Below are 21,184 nucleotides of genomic sequence, written 5' to 3' on the forward strand. Positions count from 1 at the left end.
CGACACCAACACCCATCTAGGACCCTCCACCCCTGCCTGTCCCTCCGTCCCCACCCCATCTTCCAATCCCAGCCCCAGCCGTGTATTCACTATACCCCCTGACCTTCCCCTCTCCGATGCTGAACGTTCAGTGCTCAGCAAAGGACTTAGTTTCATACCCTTACGCCCTCACCTCAATGAATTTCGGGCTCGGCATGATACTGAACTCTTCTTCCGCCGTCTTCGTCTCCGGGCTCACTTCTTTGGGCAGGAGTCCTCTCCCAGTTCAACGGATCCTTTTACCCATCTTCAATATTCTCCCTCCACCTGGACCCCTCCCTCTGGATTTTTACCTTCTCTCGATCTTTTCATTGAGAACTGTCGGCGCGACATTAGTCGTCTCAATTTCTCTGCTCCTCTCACCCATTCTAACCTGTCTCTCTCTGAACTTACTGCACTCCATTCTCTCAGGTCCAACCCTGACATTGTCATCAAACCCGCTGACAAGGGTGGTGCTGTTGTTGTCTGGCGCACTGACCTCTACCACGCGGAGGCTGAGCGTCAACTCGCAGACACTTCCTCCTACCTCTCCCTGGACCATGACCCCACCACTGAACATCAAGCCATTGTTTCCAGGACTGTCACTGACCTCATCTCCTCTGGGGATCTCCCTCCCACAGCTTCCAACCTGATAGTTGCCCAATCTCGGACGGCCCGCTTCTATCTCCTACCCAAAATCCACAAACAGAACTGCCCCGATAGACCGATCGTCTCAGCTTGCTCCTGCCCCACAGAACTCATTTCTCGTTATCTTGACTCCCTTCTCTCTCCCCTTGTCCAGTCCCTTCCCACCTACATCCGTGATTCCTCTGACACCTTACGTCACATCAACAATTTCCAGTTCCCTGGCCCCTACCGCTTCCTCTTCACCATGGACGTCCAATCCCTCTACACCTCCATCCCCCACCAGGATGGTCTGAGGGCCCTTAGCTTCTTCCTCGAACAGAGGCCCGAACAATCCCCATCCACCACTACTCTCCTCCGTCTGGCTGAACTTGTTCTCACGCTGAACAATTTCTCCTTCAACTCCTCTCACTTCCTCCAAATAAAAGGTGTGGCTATGGGTACCCGCATGGGCCCCAGCTATGCCTGTCTCTTTATGGGGTATGTGGAACATTCCTTGTTGCAGTCCTACTCCGGCCCCCTTCCACAACTCTTTCTCCGGTACATCGATGATTATTTCGGTGCTGCTTCATGCTCTCGTCAGGACTTGGAAAAATTTATTAATTTTGCTTCCAATCTCCACCCCTCCATCATTTTCACGTGGTCCATCTCTGACACTTCCCTTCCCTTCCTTGACCTCTCTGTCTCAATCTCTGGTGATAGACTGTCCACCAATATCCATTACAAACCCACCGACACCCACAGCTATCTCGACTACAGCTCCTCACACCCCACTTCCTGCAAGGACTCCATCCCATTCTCTCAGTTCCTTCGCCTCCGTCGCATCTGTTCCGATGATGCTACATTCAAAAACAGTTCCTCTGACATGTCCTCCTTCTTCCTTAACCGAGGTTTTCCACCCACGGTCGTTGACAGGGCCCTCAACCGTGTCCGGCCCATCTCCCGCGCATCCGCCCTCACTCCTTCTCCTCCCTCCCAGAAACATGATAGGGTCCCCCTTGTCCTCACTTATCACCCCACCAGCCTCCGCATTCAAAGGATCATCCTCCGCCATTTCCGCCAACTCCAGCATGATGCCACTACCAAACACATCTTCCCTTCACCCCCCTTATCGGCATTCCGTAGGGATCGCTCCCTCCGGGACACCCTGGTCCACTCCTCCATCACCCCCTACTCCTCAACCCCCTCCTATGGCACAACCCCTTGCCCACGCAAAAGATGCAACACCTGCCCCTTCACTTCCTCTCTCCTCACCGTCCAAGGACCCAAACACTCCTTTCAAGTGAAGCAGCATTTCACTTGCATTTCCCCCAACTTAGTCTACTGCATTCGTTGCTCCCAATGTGGTCTCCTCTACATTGGAGAGACCAAACGTAAACTGGGCGACCGCTTTGCAGAACACCTGCGGTCTGTCCGCAAGAATGACCCAAACCTCCCTGTCGCTTGCCATTTTAACACTCCACCCTGCTCTCTTGCCCACATGTCTGTCCTTGGCTTGCTGCATTGTTCCAGTGAAGCCCAACGCAAACTGAAGGAACAACACCTCATCTTCCGACTAGGGACTTTACAGCCTTCCGGACTGAATATTGAATTCAACAACTTTAGGTTGTGAGTCCCCTCCCCCATCCCCACCCCCTTTCTGTTTCCCCCTTCTTTTTTTTTTCCCAATAAATTATAAAGATTTTCCTTTTCCCACCTATTTCCATTATATAAAATAAAAAAAAACCACTAGAGCTATACCTTGAGTGCCCTACCATCCATTCTTAATTAGCACATTCGTTTAGATAATATCACCAACTTTAACTTTAACACCTATGTGTTCTATTGTACTATTGTTGTTGACATCTTTTGATGATCTGCTTCTATCACTGCTTGTTTGTCGCTACAACCACACCAACCCCCTCCACCTCTCTGTCTCTCTATCTCTCCGCCCCCCACACACACACCTTAAACCAGCTTATATTTCAGCTCTTTCCTGGACTCGAACTCAAGTTCTGTCGAAGGGTCATGAGGACTCGAAACGTCAACTCTTTTCTTCTCCGCCGATGCTGCCAGACCTGCTGAGTTTTTCCAGGTAATTCTGTTTTTGTTTTGGATTTCCAGCATCCGCAGTTTTTTTGTTTTTAACCTTTTATAAAGACTCATTTCAACTCAAAGAGAGATGGAGGTGCATACATAGCCCTGCTCTCCCATTTCCATCTTTCTTCAGTTCTGATGGAAGGTCATTGACCTGAAACATTAACTCCGCTTCTCTTCACAGACACTGCCTGACCTGCTGTGTATTTCCAGCATTTTCTGTTTCTATTTTCGATACAGCCCAGCAGATCTTTCCTACATGGCTACTGCCTGTCAGGTGGCTGTGATCGTTTTACCAGCCACCAGCCCGGGGAAATGCGAGATCCCTGCCATGAAATGTTTGTGTTTCATAAACAAAATGATCTGTTTAACTGTCAGAGCAATGGGAGGTTTCGGTTAATGCATTTGCCAATGTGTGCCACAGATTATTAATGCGCTTGAGTTGCTGTTAATTTCACTTTGGAGGAATGATTTATGGGGAGGTAAGGGAGAGAGATGCAATCTAATTGAGATCAGAATCACTGCATCAAAGATGAATAACGAATAAGCAAATGTCTTAGATGCCCCCCCCAAAAAAAAGGTTATTTTGACAACTCTGCTGTTAGGTAAGATAAAGCTTTAAGGGGGATAAGCTACTTCAAACAAATTCACATGAAGTTATAATGGTGATATAATGTATTAGCATAATTATGCAGTGGTACTGCAGTTAACTATGCAGATATCTATGCTGTCCAGCCTTCTGTCCTACCCCACCAGTGCATTGTGATCTGGGAAGAAAGCTGCTAATAGCTTGGGTTTTACAGTAAAATGCGTGACAATTAATGGACACCGGGTTAATGAGAACATCCCCTTAAGGGTAATAGTTACACAGAGGACAATTAATCCTCCAAGTGTTCTAATGGAAACAGTGATGAGTTAAAGAAACAATAGTTTGAAGTTGTTGGTGTGTAACAAATTTAGCAAATAACCTATTGTTGCATTAAAAATATAAATAAAAACAATGGCCAGAATTTCATCCCCTTGGTGTTAATCACATGACCCCTTTGAGATAAATGTGGATTTGGTTTTGTTTTTAGTAAATGGAAACTGTTTACAGAGTGAGATTGATTTGATTTTGCATAACCTGCTGTAACTGTCCTACAACTGCGCTGGTAAAACATGCGTTTTTACCCTTGACATGAAACAGGTTTCTCATCTGTGTTATCTGCTCCTAATCCCCATCCTAACCACTCTCCACCAATCTCTGCATCCTATCTGGTCTTCTACAAGTTCATAGTGAACAATTTTTTCAGAAAAATTCTCTCTGCTTTCTGTGTTAATGCCATCATAACCATAGCGAAGCTTCGCTTCCAAGTGCTGCTCTTGGCAAATTGGGACATGCTCTTCTTTAGAACTCATTGTTGTTGGTTTAGGTGGACATTAATGAGTCAACTGAGAACAGGCAATTACATGGCAAGTTCTGTCAAAGGGTCATGAGGATTCAAAATGTCAACTCTTTTCTTTTCCGCCGATGCTGCCAGACCTGCTGAGTTTTTCCAGGTAATTCTGTTTTTGTTTTCAATTACATGGCAATTACACTGTAGGATAGACCATTCAGCCATACACCCCCCACCCCTCTTGTGGCCTCCAATTAGATCATGGCTAATTTTCTCCTGGTGGCCTGGCCCACATTTCCAGCAATCAGCACCACCAAAGTTCTCGACCCCAGAGGGCTGTGGAGGCTGAGTTATTGAGTATATTCAAGACAGAAATCAATAGGTTTCTAGTAGCAAAGACATCATGGGATGTGAGGAAAGTGCAGGAAAATGGCGTTGAGGTAGAAGAGCAGTCAATACCTAATTGAATGGCAGAGCAGACTCGAGGGATCAAAAGGCCTACCCCTGCTCCTAGTTCCTATGTTCCTGTGTTCCTAAACAGAAGCAGACGATAAAAGCAAAAAACTGCAGATGCTGGAAATCTGAAATAAAAACAGAAAATGCTGGAAAAACTCAGCAGGTCCAACAGCATTTGTGGAGAAACAGAGTTAACATTTCGAGTCTGTATGACTCTTCTTCAGAGCTAAAAAGAAGTAGAAATATGATGGAATTTATGAAGTTTAACTACCAGCACCTTCTTTAGCCTTCACTGCAAACATTAACAATTCCTTTGTCTTGTGTCCATGACATCTTTGTCAATCTCTCCTTAGCCCCTACCTATCGCAGTCCTATCGCTTTACCTGCTCTACTGCCCCCCCACCCTTAAGCAGCGTAAATTCCAACAAATTTCTACTTCTCTTTAGCTCTGAAGAAGAGCCCTATGGACTCAAAGTGTTAACTCTGTTTTCTCTCCACAGATTCTGTCACACCTGCTGAGTTTTTTCACCATTTTCTGTTTTTATTTCAGAAGCAGATGAACTGGCCATTAATCACATTGCTGATTTTGGGACATTGCTGGGGAAGACTGAGTGCCTAACAGCAATCACTGTGTGTGTAATGAACGCTGTGTGAATGCAAACAGCACGTATTATAATTTGTAACTTCAGCAGTACTGACCACAAAGAAAGCATGGAGCATTTTATCAGTTCAGTCCCAATCCCATTCTACAAACATTAAGATCACAAACAGAAAGTGAGAATTTTCCCCACACCCTTGAACATCCTAGGGTACGTATTTCAGTTTAACACTTTATACCCTATATGGATGATCCCCCAGGAACGCTTGTGGGTAATTCATTCACACAACAATATAAACTCGACAACCCCAAGATATGGAACAATGGATCTGCTGGTCTGTCCAACCAATACTTACAGAAGACATTTCTTGTGAAAAGCTATAAAAAATTATGAACAAAGTACAAAAAAATCTCTGATAATCCTAGGGTAGATCTAACTCCCTCTGCCTTGTGGAAAGAGGGCAGCAGCGGAGTTAAAGCAGAGGTGGCATACTTCTTTCACAGGGCAGTATCAAAAAACATCTCAAATATCAATATTTAAGCCAGATAGGTAGTCAGTCGTAATGACAGCCTCCTCATGGCCCACCCTGTTACTTGATCTTAGATCAAAATTAAGGCCGTCTCAACCTACAACAAGCTTGTTGTTAGATTGACCGCCTGGTGGTAGACTTACTGTCATCATTTCCGCTCTACCGCTCCCTACTGGCCAGCTGAGGCCTTAGCCTGAACCAGGAGGCTGCCTTATTCACCTGTAATTCCAGGGGCAGGATTTTGAGGTCATCAGGTGGGCGCAGTGGGCGGGCCAGGGAGCTGCTGGGAAACGGCCCACAGCCCGTGATTTCACGCTGGCTGGCCAATTAACAACCAGCCAACGTGAAACGTGCTCCAAAAGGCTCAGCGCTGCCAGGGTGTGTGCGGGAGGAGGGCGAGCGCTGAAGTCTGCACGAGCGCAGGGGAACGCACAATGAAAGCTCCCTGAAGGCAGAGAGCTGCCTCGGGGAGCTGAAGAATTTGAAACCTTCAAATAAAGATTTGGGCATGCAGGAAAAAATGTCCACACATTAGACTCCCTCACATGAACATATAACTATAAAAATTCTGTCAAAACATTTTAATTTTTAAAAATTAAAATTGGAAACCTCATCCCGCCCATGGATGAGGTTTACTCAAAAATCTAAAGGCTGCCTGGCTGGTTCGCCCGCCCACCAACCATACCGTTGGACGGGCAGCGCAAAATCGCGCTTAATTATTGCGTTAATGGCCTTAATAGGCCTCTTAGTTGTCGGCGGGTGCGCTGCCAACTCTCGTGCATGCCTGCAGACCGAAATATCGCGTGAATACGCAATGACTTCGGGATGCTCGTCCAACATCATCGCGCACTATTTCATGCTCAGGAATGTTGGGCACATGCCCGCACGCCCAGCGAAAAATCCCGCCCAAGGGACTATGAGGAAATTTCGGACCCCGGTGCCATTGAACTGTCTACTGGGTGGAGTGCTCACTGTCAAAACTCTGCTTAATAAAGCATCACGGTTCAGCTCGACAGGCAAGCAACTTTTGTGGGATAAAGGCATTAAGAATGCTTCTCTGGGCTCCACAAGAATAATGGGGGCTAGATCTATACCCCCACTATACCCACCCCTGTGCTCCCTCAATCAGAACTTCTCCCTCCCCGGCATGAAACCAGCCTCGGAGCTGCTGAACAACATCAGGATACCCATTTGGCACCTGAAGCCCACCACATTTATGTCAATAAAGACCAGCCATCGACATGGGCCAGAACCCCATCGAGCACTATCTGCCCCCCAACCCTCCCCACCCACCTCGGTACAAGTTTATAGAGGACAAGGGGGCACAGATTTAAAGCAATTAATAAAAGAAGCAAACGCGATCGAGAAGAAACTTTTTTACGCAGCGAGTGGTTAGCGTTTGGAATGCACAGCCTGAGTCTGTGGTGGAGGCAATTTCAGTTGAAGCAAAAGGGAATTAGCCTGTTATCTGAAAAGCAAGAATGTGCAGGGTTACAGGGAGAAGGCAGGGGAATGGCACTAGCTGAATTGTTCATTTGGAGAGCCAGTGCCGACACAATGGGCCAAATGGTCTCCTTCTGCACTGTAATAATTTTTTGATTTTGTGAGTGCAATATCAATATGGTTTACATCCATTCAGTGAAGTCTGAGAAAGGTACAACTGAGGCCATTGGCAAATAATAAACAAATGCATTTTGTTTTACAAGATTTCACAGAATCATAGAATTGTTACAGTGCAGAAGGAGGCCATTTGGCCCATTGTGTCTGTACCGGCTCTCCAAATGAGCAACTCACCCAGTTCCATTCTCTCACCTTCTCCCCATAACCCTGCACATTCTTCCTTTTCAGAAAACAGTTTAATTCTCTTTGAATGCTCAGTTGAACCTGATTCCACCACACTCTCAAGCAGAGCATTCCAGATCCTAACCACTCGCTGCGTGAAAAAGATTTTCCTCAGATCACTATTGCTTCTTTTGCTAATTACTTTAAATCTGTGCCCTTGCTTTCTCGATCCTTTCACGAGTGGGACCAGTTTCTCCCTATCTACTCTGTCCAGACCCCTCATGATTTTGAATACCTCTATCAAATCTCCTCTCAACCTTCTTTTCTCAAAGGAAAACTGTTCTAAATTCTCCAATCTATCTTCATAATTGAAGTTCCTCACCCCAGAAATCATTCTCATGAATCTTTTCTGCACTCTCTCCAATGCCTTCACATCCTTCCTAAAGTGCGTTGCCCAGAATTGGTCTTGATACTCCAGCTGAGGCCAAACTAGTGACTTATACAAGTTCAACATAACCTCCTCAGTCATGTACCCTATGACCCTATTAATAAACCCAGGATACTGCATGCTTTATGAACCATGCTCTCAGCCTGTCCTACTAGTTTCAATGACTTCCTCACATAAACCCAGCTCCCTCTGATCCTGCACCGCCTTTAGAGTTGTAACCCCTATTTTATGCTGTCTCTCCGTGTTCTTTCTACCAAAATAAATCACTTCACATTTCTCTGCACTGAACTTCATCTGCCACCTGTCCACCCATTCCACCAACTTGTATATGTCCTTCCAAAGTTGTACACTACCCTCACAATTCACAATGCTTCTGAGTTTTGTATCACCTGCAAACTTTGAAACTGTGCCCTATACACCAAGGCCTAGGTCATTAACATATATCAGGAAAAGCAACAGTCCCAACACCAACCCCTGGGGCAAAATTTTTACCTCAGCGGTTTGGCATGCGCACAACCCGCTTGAATGTAAAATGACATCGGCCGAGCGCCCCAGTGTCAACGCGCAGTCGCGCGATATTTCGGTCAGCAAGCACACGCCCGAGTCCGAACAAGGGCAAAATTCTGCCCCTGGAGAACTCCATTACAAACCTTCATCTAGTCTGAAAAACATCCATTAACCACGACTCTCTGTTTCCTGCTACTCAGCCAATTCCACATTCATCTTTGATTAAGGGAACCCAAATACATCCAAGCAAAAACAATCTACTCTTGGGCAAAAAAAACTGGGATTAAATGGCCTGATGAAAGGACATCAACCGGAAAATTTAACTCGGTTGGTCCCTCGCCAGGCATGTTGAGTATTCCAGCATTTTCTGTTTAAATTTCAAATTCCCAGCATGTGTGGCACTTTGTTTTTGTGTTTGGGATTAAATAGAAATGTATAGTCCTTTTCCCAATTCAGGAGACCAGTCTCTTTGGAAACTACCACTGTGAAACTTCTAACATTGAAAGTGTAGCTGCCGGACATTGATTTGTTTTAAGTAAATTACTGGTACTTAAAACCTTCAAACTGATTCTAGTCAAATTAGAAACAAGACAGTAACAAATGTTCTCTTCAGAATTCTGCTTTTGGTGATCACCATATCTGTAAAATGACACAGCACCGAAGGAGGCCTTTCAGTCTGTTATGTTTGTGCCAGCCCTTGAAAGTGTTAACCAATAGTCCCACTTCCCTGCTCTTTCCTCATAGACCTGCAATTTCTCTCCTTTTCAAGCTTATCCAATTTCCTTCTGAAAGTTACTATTGAATTTGCTTCCACTGGGTTAGAACAACCATGATATCAAAAAAACTGTTTCTTTCATCGCACATTGTTTCCTGTAGTTGAAGAGCAGAACTTTTACACACCTCCTGACTCTCCATCTCAAGCATTGTGATGTAGGTATCTCTCTGGCCAGTTGCTGGCCAGCCCATTATTTTGTTTCATGAAAGATAATGTCCAAGTAACGTTCACTTAAGCACATACGTTCAAGTTCCTGTCACATGTTTTATGATAAAATAATCCAAGGTTTCAGAATAGACTTCTGTTCTGATCAGCAAGTGACAATGGATATGTAATTGTGTTGTCAGATATTAGTATACGAGCATTCAATAATCCTATGTATATTTTTCTACCACTGCTTCAACAGAGGTGATAGGCCAGTAACTCAATGTATAATTTCAAGGCCAAAGGTTTTGGGCCAATGGAAGAAACACACCTTTGTGGATGCACAATGTGTGCAATTTTCAAGTATTGAAGCAACAAGAGCATATACCATCAAAATTAGACTCTAACTACCTTCAAAAATAGACAAGGTGCACACAGGGAGAAAACTAAAATAATGGACAGAGGAAGTCCAGGTGAACACATTGTGCACCCTTCCATCAGAATTATTTCATACCCATTGTATTTTATTCTATTCATGGAAGTAATTTACTTGCAAATGCCTGTTCAGGGGTTACTGCACCCAGATCACTGGCTCATAGCAACAATTCACATCCTACATGAATGTGTGGAGATGTTAAAGTTAAACATACAATGTTAAATATTTTCAAATACTGTACTCAGTTAAATTGCAGTAATTTGCAAAGATGTTCAGTTTATAAATTAGTTTTGTTGTTACAAATGCATTTACTGCCTTTCAAAGCACTACAGAAATTCATAACATTTCAGTGTGAAATGTACTTAAATGACTGTTTTATTTGCTTTTCAAGCAATAACGTGACCTGAACTGGCTGGATTTCTTAATCCCTGTTCATGCCACCAGATAAGTAACTTTACCCTAATGTCAGTTATTATCGCCCACCTCTAAACCAGAAGTTTATGGGTTCAAGTCCCACTCCAGTTACAAGCACAAAGGCTTTCACTCCCAGTGCAATATTGAGGGAATGCTGTACTCCTAGTCATGCTGCCTTTAGGATGAGATGTTAAAGCGAGGTCCTGCCTGTTCTCTCGGGTGGATATAAAAGCTGCCATGGCACCATTTTCAGGGGGAATCGTGAGCTATCCCCAATGTTCTGGCCAATATTAATCCTTCAGTCAAACAGATTATCTGGTCATTATCAATTTGCTGTTTGTGGCAGTGGCAGCTTGCTGTGTGTACATTGCCTGCTGTGTTTTCTACATTACAACAGTATCTACACTTCAAAACCCACAATCCTTTTCCTTCAGGGATGTCTGGATGAACATGCACATTCCCTTCCTTCCCAAAAATCCCACTCCCATCCATATTAACCTCCCTGACCTCCTCCTTCCCATCCCCAGGGTCCCTGTCTGCCCCCAAGTCTCCACCAACCACCCTCACTGTCCCTTCTATCGCTATCATCAAACCCATACCCTCCCACTTTACCACTCACTCTGCCCTAAGTTATTCTCACCATTACCTCATACCACGCCCACTTTCAGTTTGCTACCCAGGAGACAGACGTGGAACTATTGAATCCCGCTCTTGCACGTTCGCTTGCACATCCCCACCCTGGACCCCTCCCCACTCAGAACCTCTTCCCCCTTCGCACCCTTTCCCCCCAGAACCCCTTCCCCCCCACCACTTAGTTATCCCACATCCACCTTCGGACTTCCCCCCACTTGGTGTCCCCCCATTTATGACTCCTTTGTCTTCACTTCTTCTGCCACCCTTGGTCCTTCCCCCTTCGACTCCTTATCCAGCCTTACCTCTTCCCCCAGCCTCACTTCTTCCTCCAGCCTACTCCTTTCCTCTTCCTGACTCCCTCAGACACCTTCACTTCTTCTCCCAGCTATACTCCTTCCCCCTTCCCGACTCCTTCCTCCACTCTTACTTACTCCTCCCCCCGGACTCCCTGCCCTCTCTGCACTCCATCCTCCTCCTAGACTCCCTGCTCTCTCCACACTCCCTCCTCCCCCTGGATTCCCTCCGATCTCCGCACTCTTTCCTCCCCCTGGACTCCCACCCCTCTCCACACTCCTTCATCCCATGGATTTCCTCTCCTCTCCACCCTCCCTCCTCCCCAAGACTCCCTCCCCTCTCTGCACTCCTTCCCCTCTCCGCACTCCTTACCTTCCACTGCCTTTACACATATCTCCCCAGTGCCATCTTCTCTCCCATTGCCACCTCCTTCCCCGTACCCCCTCCCCCCACTTCCAACCTCACCCCACCCCGACACATCTTCCTCTCCCAGTCTAACCTAGACCTTCCTCTCCCACCCCCTCAACCATCGTCCGTTGTGAGCATCAACGGTGACTTTCCAACTTCCGTGAGCTGCTTCGCAGCAGAGCCATGTCCATGAGAATCCTCCCAGCATACCTTGGACGTTCCTCCAGGATTGCATTGCTGTCAGGCTCCAGCATCTTCTGTTCCTCAGATGCCCACGACATGAGCAAAGCCCTGGCTGGTAAGTCCCGACTTCAGCACATCACACTTACTAAGACGCATTCTAAAGCAGCATATTTTCCCCCCAGTGTTGGGGGAGGGAGGGGGTGTGCAGGGGAATGAGCCTGATGCACTGGTCTTATAATGATATGCTGATGTATTACAATGAGGTGCCCAACGTCCAATGGCGGGGAACGCGGCCAGCCAACAGCAGGTGGAGCGGACGATCGCAAACTGGTTTCATAATGTCGTGACACTGTTTTTTAGCCTTCTCACCATATTGCCCATTCACACCACCGAACACGCCTGACGCCAGCGGGCACGGATAGTTCCAACCAATAAAAAATACGTTGAGCTGTTCTTTTCATGTAGATATGCTTCAGCACAGAACAATCTCAACGTTGCTACCGGATAACTTCAACTGAGTGCCCTTTGATAGTCCATCACTCATGTCATTTGAAAGTTATGTATTGAGGGCGGGGGGAATGGAGACATTAGTGTCTTTGCCTGACAGTTCTGTGGCTCTGTTTACAGGAAAAGTTCATGTGTGCCTGTGACCTGAGAAAGTTCATATATATGATCAAAAATCATCATCCTCATGCTGATGGATAAGGAAGAGACTGACTTAACAAGGAGCTACTTGTATCCTTTGGTCAGGACATTTGTTTGCAAGAAGAGAATATTGTTGAGTATAAAGTATGAAGTCCTTATGCTCAGGCCAACGTTCAATGAATTCTCTAGGTAAATACAGTTTTTATAGTTAACTGCTTCATGCTTTATGTTTTGCATAAAAAAACAGTTCTATGTGACGTTTTTAACACACTGTGCTGTAATTATTTTCATTTCAAAGATCATTATGTTTATGGAACTCAATCAAAATTGCTTCCTGTGAGATTGGGAATTAAGTACAAGAAGGAGAAGAAGAAGACTGGGTGCTCACTTATCATTCCTGCTAGATGTAAGAGTTTCAAACATCAGGGATTGACCTGGAGAATCATGACTGTGGGAATCGTTAACAACTCTCATTGCTCAAACTTAAAATCGCAGGAGGAACATTCATGCTCCCCGTGACCCCCAAATCTTCTGAAAATTTTAGAGAGCAGGTGGATCAGGAGCAGGGGCTGGGCAATAAGTACTGTGCCACAAATTTGGGGTGCAACCACCCTGCTCCCACTTGGCAAAGGCCCTCAGAATCAGAGCCAATCTGTTAACATTCAAGATTAAATCAGGCTGGATAGGATAAGTGGTTGAAGGAAAACAGGCTGAAGGGATATGGAAGAAAGATGGGGAAATGTGATTAGGATTATTTGCTTGTATGGAGGGTAAACGTCAACACGGAATAAATGGGTCAAATGATTTGTCTCCACGCACTTATTATTTCTACAGAACAGGTTTTTGTATAGTTAAAACAAAATCACAGATGTATTCATACTCACATTCACACAGAATAAAATTATTTCCTCTTAAGAAAATTAGCATTGAAGATTTACATGGATTTTGTAGAGACCAATAAACATTTACCTGGGATGACTCTCCCATTTGTTTTTACTCCTTTGCAAAAAGGTCTCAATTATTTTGACCTGGCACTACTTAAATGTCATTTTATTCACAACCCCCTTTTAGTTATAATGCTAGCATTTTGTGCAAGCATTTAGTCCCATTTCCACTAAAGTATTAACCTCTGAACTTCTCTCCCTAGCCCATGTTAGCTGATATTATTGATAGTTTCCTCTCCTAAGATACTATACTCTTCCTAACAATCTTCTGCAATCAACATCTCCTGAAAAAAATTTACCCTTGACCAATCCATTCATGGAAACTACCCCCTATCACCAATTTCTTCTCCAAATGCCTTGAACATATTTTCTCCTCCCAAATTCATGCCCATATTTCCCACCTTTCCAAACTTAAATCTCTCCAATCAACACACCATCCTGCTCTTCTATTGTTCATCTCACTGAGATGGCCCTCATTTGGTACCACAGGTACCTCTCCATCAAAGCTAGAGCCAACATGAAACCGATTTTTGGCCTTCTTGCCATATATCACCCCCCCAGCCCACTGTCAATGGGGCCGGAAAATTACAGCCACAGGATCAGTTTCCACACATATGGTGACCACACTCAGCTCTACCTCTCTACCACATCACTTGACCCCTCACAGGGTCTCTGTTTGCAGATTCCTTTTCCAATGCCCAGTCTTGAATAGGTTTGACTTCCTCCAATTAAACGCTTGTAGGCCTGAAGCTATTGTGATTAGCCCCAATTGAAAACCCCATACCTTGCCAGGTCTTGTGGTGCAGTAGTAGCATCCCTACATCTGGGCCCGAAGCTCTGGGTTCAAGTCCCACTTCAGGACTTGATGGCCATGGAACTTGTTTGCATATTGTGACCAAACAGGTTGATTATTAGCCTGCAAATCCTTCCTATATGAATGATGAGATGCAGTAAAGAGTAGGAGAATTTCCTGGTCAGCCATACTGCAGAAAGCAACTGCAAGCCACAGCAGTACTTTGCCAAGCATAATGAAGGACCAGTCAAATGTAAACCCATGGTTTGCCAATGCCCTCTAAGGGAATGGTACCTGAAGGAGGAGGAGGATACCCTTGCTACCCAATCCATCACCCTCCCCAGTCTCAGTCTGAACCAGCTTATTCCCAACCTCATATCTTACTCAGCCCATTGCTAAGCTTCACACCCTATATCCACTCTAATAGAAAGACTGCCTAATCCTATTTTCATAATATCACCCATATCTGCCATCTGCTGTTTAAACCAATATCAATGCCTGCGTCACCTCCAGATTAAATTATTCCAATGTGATACTGTCCTTCCTTCCAATCTCCACACCTTATAAACATTAGCTTGTCCAAAACCCTCTTGCCCAATTCCTATCTTGTAACATTTACAGTGGTGTTCGGTCCACAATCACTTCTAGTATAACATTTCTATTCTTATATTTAAATTCCTTCATGTGTATCCCTTATCTGTTGACATTACCGCCCCACCCCTGCCAAACTCTCTGTTCCTCTGATTCTGACCTTCATTCCCCACTCCCCTCATTGCACAATTAACAGCTGTGCCTTCAGCCATCTAAACCCCATGCTCTGGAATTCCTTCCCTAAACAGGTCTGGCTATCTACTCCCCTTGCCTCTTTTAATACCCACTTCTTTTACTGAGTTGGTGGTCGCCCCTCCTAATATCTCCCTTCTTGGCTTGACATCCATTTTTTCCTTCAGTAAAGAAGGAAAAGCTTGCATTTAAATCGCGCCTTTCATAACCTCAGGAAGCCCCAAAGCACCTTTCAGCCAAAATTAAGTACTTTTGAAGGCACTGTTGTAATCTAGGCAATATGGCAGCCAATTTGAGCACCCCGATGTCCCACATACAGCCATCAGATAAGGACCATATATTCTGGCATAGCGATGATGGCTGAAGGGTAAATCTTGGCCAGGATACCTGGAGGAACTTCCCTGTTCTTCTTCAAAACAGAACTGTGATACCTGCTGCATCCACCTGAGAGAGCAGACAGGGCCTCAGCTTAACGTCTTATCTGAAAGGCGAGTGAGACATTTAACCTTATATTTCCGCAGAGTCCCTTGAGATGTTTTTCTATGTTAAAGTCATCACATAAATGTAACTTGTTGTTGTTGTTCATTGCTTTGTAAGATGCAACATAAGTGTAATTTTTTAATGTATGTGGAATATAGATTTGCAGAAGTAATTTCCTTTCAAATCAAACTTCGTTCAGTGTCAGTGATAGGATACTGAGAATACTAAATTAGTCAAGCCTTACAGTGGCTAGTCATCAATTTAGAGGGTTAAGTCAGATTACTGATGGTGTTCATTTGTATTTGAAGCAAATCACTTCTAAGGACATTGGCCTTATTTATTACATTGAATACTCTAACAATTGGCATTGAATGTTTCTTCATATGCAGGTAGTCAATGTTAAAGATGATATTTGTTTAGCGTGTCCACTATGATGTGATGCGTTTGAGCACAAGCACATTATGTGCATTATTCATTGACTACATTTGTCAGGACATGCATGTGTACCAGGAGCTAATGATCCATGTTAAATTTATGATGCTATAAAGGAGAAAAATACTCTTCCTCCACAACCGTGACGGAAGTGACCAATTTTGATAGAAGGGCAAAGAATAAAACCTTAATCAGATGAAGCATCGCGCTATGTGAGAATTTTAAACATTGTGAATAAAACACAGCATGTGTTAACTTTATTAAGCCAGGTTCTGACAGCCACTGAACAGGCATACTGCAAGTGTCTAGAAAGTCAAGACCTTCAGTATAACAAATTGATTAAATGACTGCGTAATAGTCTCTTTAAACAAATCTTGCGTAACAAGTTAATAGATCTGATCCATTACCATACTGCAACAATCAGGTGATAATCTTAACCATTCATCAACTTGCTCAAAATATTATTGTACTTGCTGTCCAGTTTTATATTTTCATAAAAATAATATGGTACTTTTGCCGTAGATTTCTCTTCATTTCGCTGCTGACTGCGAATTTCCAAGTAAAATACAGATGCCCTGTTCAAGGAGACTGTACTAGTTCTGACTAGACTAGGGTTGATCATTTCACATACACACACCTCAAATGCCCACATCTCTCGAAATCGCTCTCATTTGTTTTAAGAGATGGTCTGAGTTAGAAGCGGTATGTATGGAGCTGTACCATGTGTCATTCACTTTTTCATTGAAAGCAAAAATTGTAACTGTGGATGAATGATTTGCAAAATGAAATTAATAGCTTCTATCATGGTCTTGACAATGCCTCAGCAGGTAAATGCGTCTCAGCAACACCAACTTACACTGATGTAGCACCTTTAACAAACCAAAACATCCCAAGGAACTTCATAGCAGCATTATCAGACTAAATTTGACACCGAGCTACATAGAGATAACAGGACAGATGGCCAAAAGCTTAGTAGAAATAGACTTTAAGGAACGAGTTAAGGGAGGGGAGAGAGATAGAAAGGCAGAAAGGTTTACGGAGGGAATCCCAGAGCTTCGCACCTTTGCAGTTGAAAGCAGGTTCTCCAATGGTGGAGCAAAGGAGATAGAAACCAGAATTGGAGGAGCACAGAGGTCTTGGAAGGACTGGAGGATGTTCCGATATCTTGCAGTGTAGTGTTGAATCATACAGACAGGGAAGTCCCACCTCCAGTCAGTTGTCTACACTAGGTTTAAAAGATAGATGCAGATGAGGAAAGTTATTCAGCCCATCTTAGTTCAACAATTCAGAATAAAAACACAGTAGGGGCTGAAGGAGAGGGGAAGCTGGGGAAAGGGTAGGTAAGAGAAAGGGAAGGTACTTCCATTTTTTTATTCTTTCATGGGATGAGAGCACAACTGCAATGTTAGCATTTGTTTCTCTATCCTAATTGCCCTTGAGAAGGTGGTGGTGAGCTGCCTTCTTGAACTGCTGCAGTCAGCCTTGTGCAGGTGCACCCACTGCTGTGAGGAAGGGAATTCCAGGTTTTTTTACTCAGCAAAAATGAAGAAACGGTGATCCAGTTCCAAGTCAGGATGATGTGCAACTTAGAGGTGAACTTATAGATGGGGCTGGTCCTGTGTGTCTACTGCCCTTGTCCTTCCCGATGACACAGTGCTTTGGAAGGTGCTATTGAAGGAGGATTGGTGAATTGCTGGAATGCATTTTATTGATGGTACATGCAGTTGTTACTGTGCACCCATGGTGAAGGGCATGATTGTTTCAGGTGGTGGATGGGGTGTCGATCAAGCGGGCTGCTTTATCCTTGATGGTCACAGAATCACACAGTGCAGAAGAGGCCCTTTGGCCCATTGAGTCTGCACCAGCAATGAGAAACACCTGACCTACCTACCTAATCCCATTTACCAGCACTTAGCCCATAGCCTTGAATGTTATGACGTGCCAAGTGCTCATCCAGGTACTTTTTAAAGGATGTGAGGCAACCCACCTCCACCACCCTCCCAGGAAGTGCATTCCAGACCGTCACCACCCTCTGGGTAAAAAAGGTTTTCCTCTTATCCCCCCTAAACCTCCTGCCCCTCACCTTGAACTTATGTCCCCTCGTGTCCCCCTCCAGTGCAATCACATCCTTCCTATAATGTGACGACCAGAACTGCACACAGTTCTCCAGCTGTGGCCTCACCAAGGTTCTAAGCAATTCCAACATGACCTCCCTACTTTGGTAATCTATGCCTCAATTGATAAAGGCAAGTGTCCCATATGCCTTTTTCACCACCCCACTAACATGCCCCTCCGCCTTCAGAGATCTATGGACACACACGCTAAGATCCCTTTGTTCCTCAGAACTTCCTAGTGTCATGCCGTTCATTGAATACTTACTTGTCAAATTACTCCTTCCAAAGTGTATCACCTCACAATTTTCAGGGTTAAATTCCATCTGCCACTTATCTGCCCATTTGACCATCCTGTCTATATCTTCCTGTAGCCTAAGACACTCAACCTCACTGTTAACCACCCAGACAATCTTGGTATCATCCTGTTGAGCTTCTGGAATTTTATTGGAGCTGCACTCATCCAGGCAAGTGGAGAGCGTTCCATCACACTCCTACTTGTGCTTTGTAGGTGAACAAGCTTTGGGGCTTTCAGGAGGTGTGTCACTCACCACAGAATTTACAGCCCCTGACCTGCCCTTGTAGCCACATTGTTTATATGGCTAGTCTAGTTTCAGTTTTTGGTTAATGGTTACCCCAAGGATGTTGACAGTGAGGGATTCAGCGATGGTAATATCGTTGAATGTCAAGGGGATATGCTTAGATTCTCTCTTGCTGGAGATGATTGCTTCCTGGCAGTTATGTTGCATGGTGTTACTTGCCACTTACTACCCTAAGCCTGAATGTTCAAGTCTTGCTGTATGTGGACACGGAGTGCTTCGGTATCTGTGGAGTCGAGAATGGTGCCGAATACTCTGCAGTTATCAGCGAATATTCCCGTTTTTGACCTTATGATGAGAGAAGGTCATTTATGAAGCAGACAGAGGTGGTTAGGCCTAGGACACAACCCTGGGAAACTCCTGCAGTGATGTCCTGGGATTGAGATTATTGACCTCAACAACTACAGCCATCTTCTTTTGTGCTAGGTATGACTCTAAGCAATGGAGAGCTTCCCCTCTGATTCCCTTTGACTTCAATTTTGCTCAATCTCATTGATACTACACTTGGTCAAGTGCTGCCCTCATGTCAAGGTCAGTCACTGTCATGAAATGCAAGATTTAGCTTTTAGTGTTGGAACACCTCCGCTCAGCCCGCAAGCATAACCCTGAAGTTCTGGTGACTTGCCATTTCAATTCTGAACCTCGCTCTCACACTGACATCTCCCTCCTTGGCCTGCTGCAGAGTTCCAATGAATCTCAAAGCAAGCTTGGAGAACAGCACATCATCTTCCAATTCGGCACTTTATAGCTTTCTGGATTGAGCACTGAGTTCAACAATTTTAGATCATAAACTCTCTCTCCCCAGTTTGTTTTTTTTTTGCATGTGCCAGTCTTAAACTTGTTTTATTATGTTTTTGCTTCCGGATGCAGCTGTTCTTTATTCTGCCATTCACACCCACTCTGAACAAATCTTTTGTTTCTTTAATGCAACCATTACTACTCCCTTTGCTTTTTGTACCATGAGACCTGCCCTCCAATCAGACCTTCCCTTTTGTTCTTCCTCCCCGACTCACTTGCTCAAAGCCTGTTACATTTCGATCTTAGTTCAGCTCTGAAGAAAGGTCCTTAACCTGAAATGTTAACTGTTTCTCTCTCCACAGGAGCTGCCAGACCTGCTGAATATTTCCAGTGTTTTTTGATTTTATTTATTTCAAGACCCTCAACATCGCATGAGAAATGGCTGTTTGCAAGAGGTGGTGGGCAGCTGGCGTGGTCTAGTACAGAGGAGGAAAAGTACGAAGGGGAAAACAAAAATAGAACAAACATTGGAGCAGTAAGAAGAGATATTCTTAATCATTTCTATTGTCACTTGGGACCACTCTTCCAGCCATGAAAGCACATGGAGGCCACAAATTTCTCCAAGAAAACTGTGTAGTAGAGGCAGGTACAAACAAGCTAGGCATTCAAGAGGGAATTGGATTATTATCTGAAGAGGAAGAATGTGCAAGGCTAGAGGGTGAAGGCAGGGGAATGGCAATAGGGAAATTGCTCCTTTGGAGAGGACAAGACACAAGGGGCTGAATGGCCTCCCCGTGTGCTGTAGCAATTCTGTGATTCTGTGAATTGTCCTACAGAAACTTGTCTGTCCCCCTTCGCCTTGCAGCAAATCCCATGTGAGACCTGCACCAATTCAAATATCAGTGTAGTCTGGAAGTCAAACCTTAACCCTCTGTCTGGGAGTCAATTATTCCACCACTAGTGCTGCTTCCTAAAACATCTACTCAAATAGTTAACAATATAACCTCACAACATAATATACAGGGACTCTTTCCCACTCTGTTGTTCCTGCATCCCTCATTGCTTTTACTTAAATCTACTAGATGCAAAAACCAAAGATTTGCTTGGCTTAGTCTAAATTATATATAAAACAATCCTTCCAGAACTTTAATTATGTGCACTGTGAGTGTTATTTAACTGCAAGGAAATTTATTATCTCAGATATCTGTAGGGAACCCTGGTGTCTGCTCCCCCCATGCAAAAGCATTCTCTGTAATTACTTTCCGTGCACATCAATCATTTATTGCACTTGTAGCAGTTTATAAGGTAGATTCCCTCTGCATGACTGGTGATGCCAAAGCAGTGGAGGAGGGAGAGAGATGGGAGTAGGGTGCTGGGGGAGGGGATGAATAGTTGGAGAGTGATCTGCCTTCTAGCATTCCTTTACTATGTTTTAACCTCCGCCTAGCCTTTTAGAGTGGCCGACAGTCCTATCACCTAAAACAAGCAGCAGCAAAATTTAAATATGAATAACGCAATGTCAAAGGCACCCAAATGAGGGCAGGCCCGACTCCCCAGTTTAGGGTTGCCAGTACTCCAGGGTTGCCCTGAATTCTCCAGGAATTAAAGATTAATCTCCAAGACACTGACTGCAAGCAAAGGTCCTGGGAGAAAAATCATTAAGGCTCTAAAAATGTGTTTATTTTCCTTTGATTGTTCCAGTATATTAGTTATAAAAGTATTGGAGGCAGGTGGAAAAATTGCTGTTTGACTGAGTTGGACGGTTGGAGGCTGGAGGTGGTTAGATGAAATCTCCAGGAATCTGCCCACCCCTTGCTGGGTAAACATTGAGCACTCATTCACCTCTATAAAACAAGCAAGGGGATCAGGTAGATTCTGGCTGATAAGAAGTCAATGGTGAAAATTTTATCCATGGACTTCAATGGTAAGTAAAATC

The sequence above is a fragment of the Carcharodon carcharias genome, chromosome 1 (assembly GCF_017639515.1).
Source record: "Carcharodon carcharias isolate sCarCar2 chromosome 1, sCarCar2.pri, whole genome shotgun sequence".
Lineage (NCBI taxonomy): Eukaryota > Metazoa > Chordata > Chondrichthyes > Lamniformes > Lamnidae > Carcharodon > Carcharodon carcharias.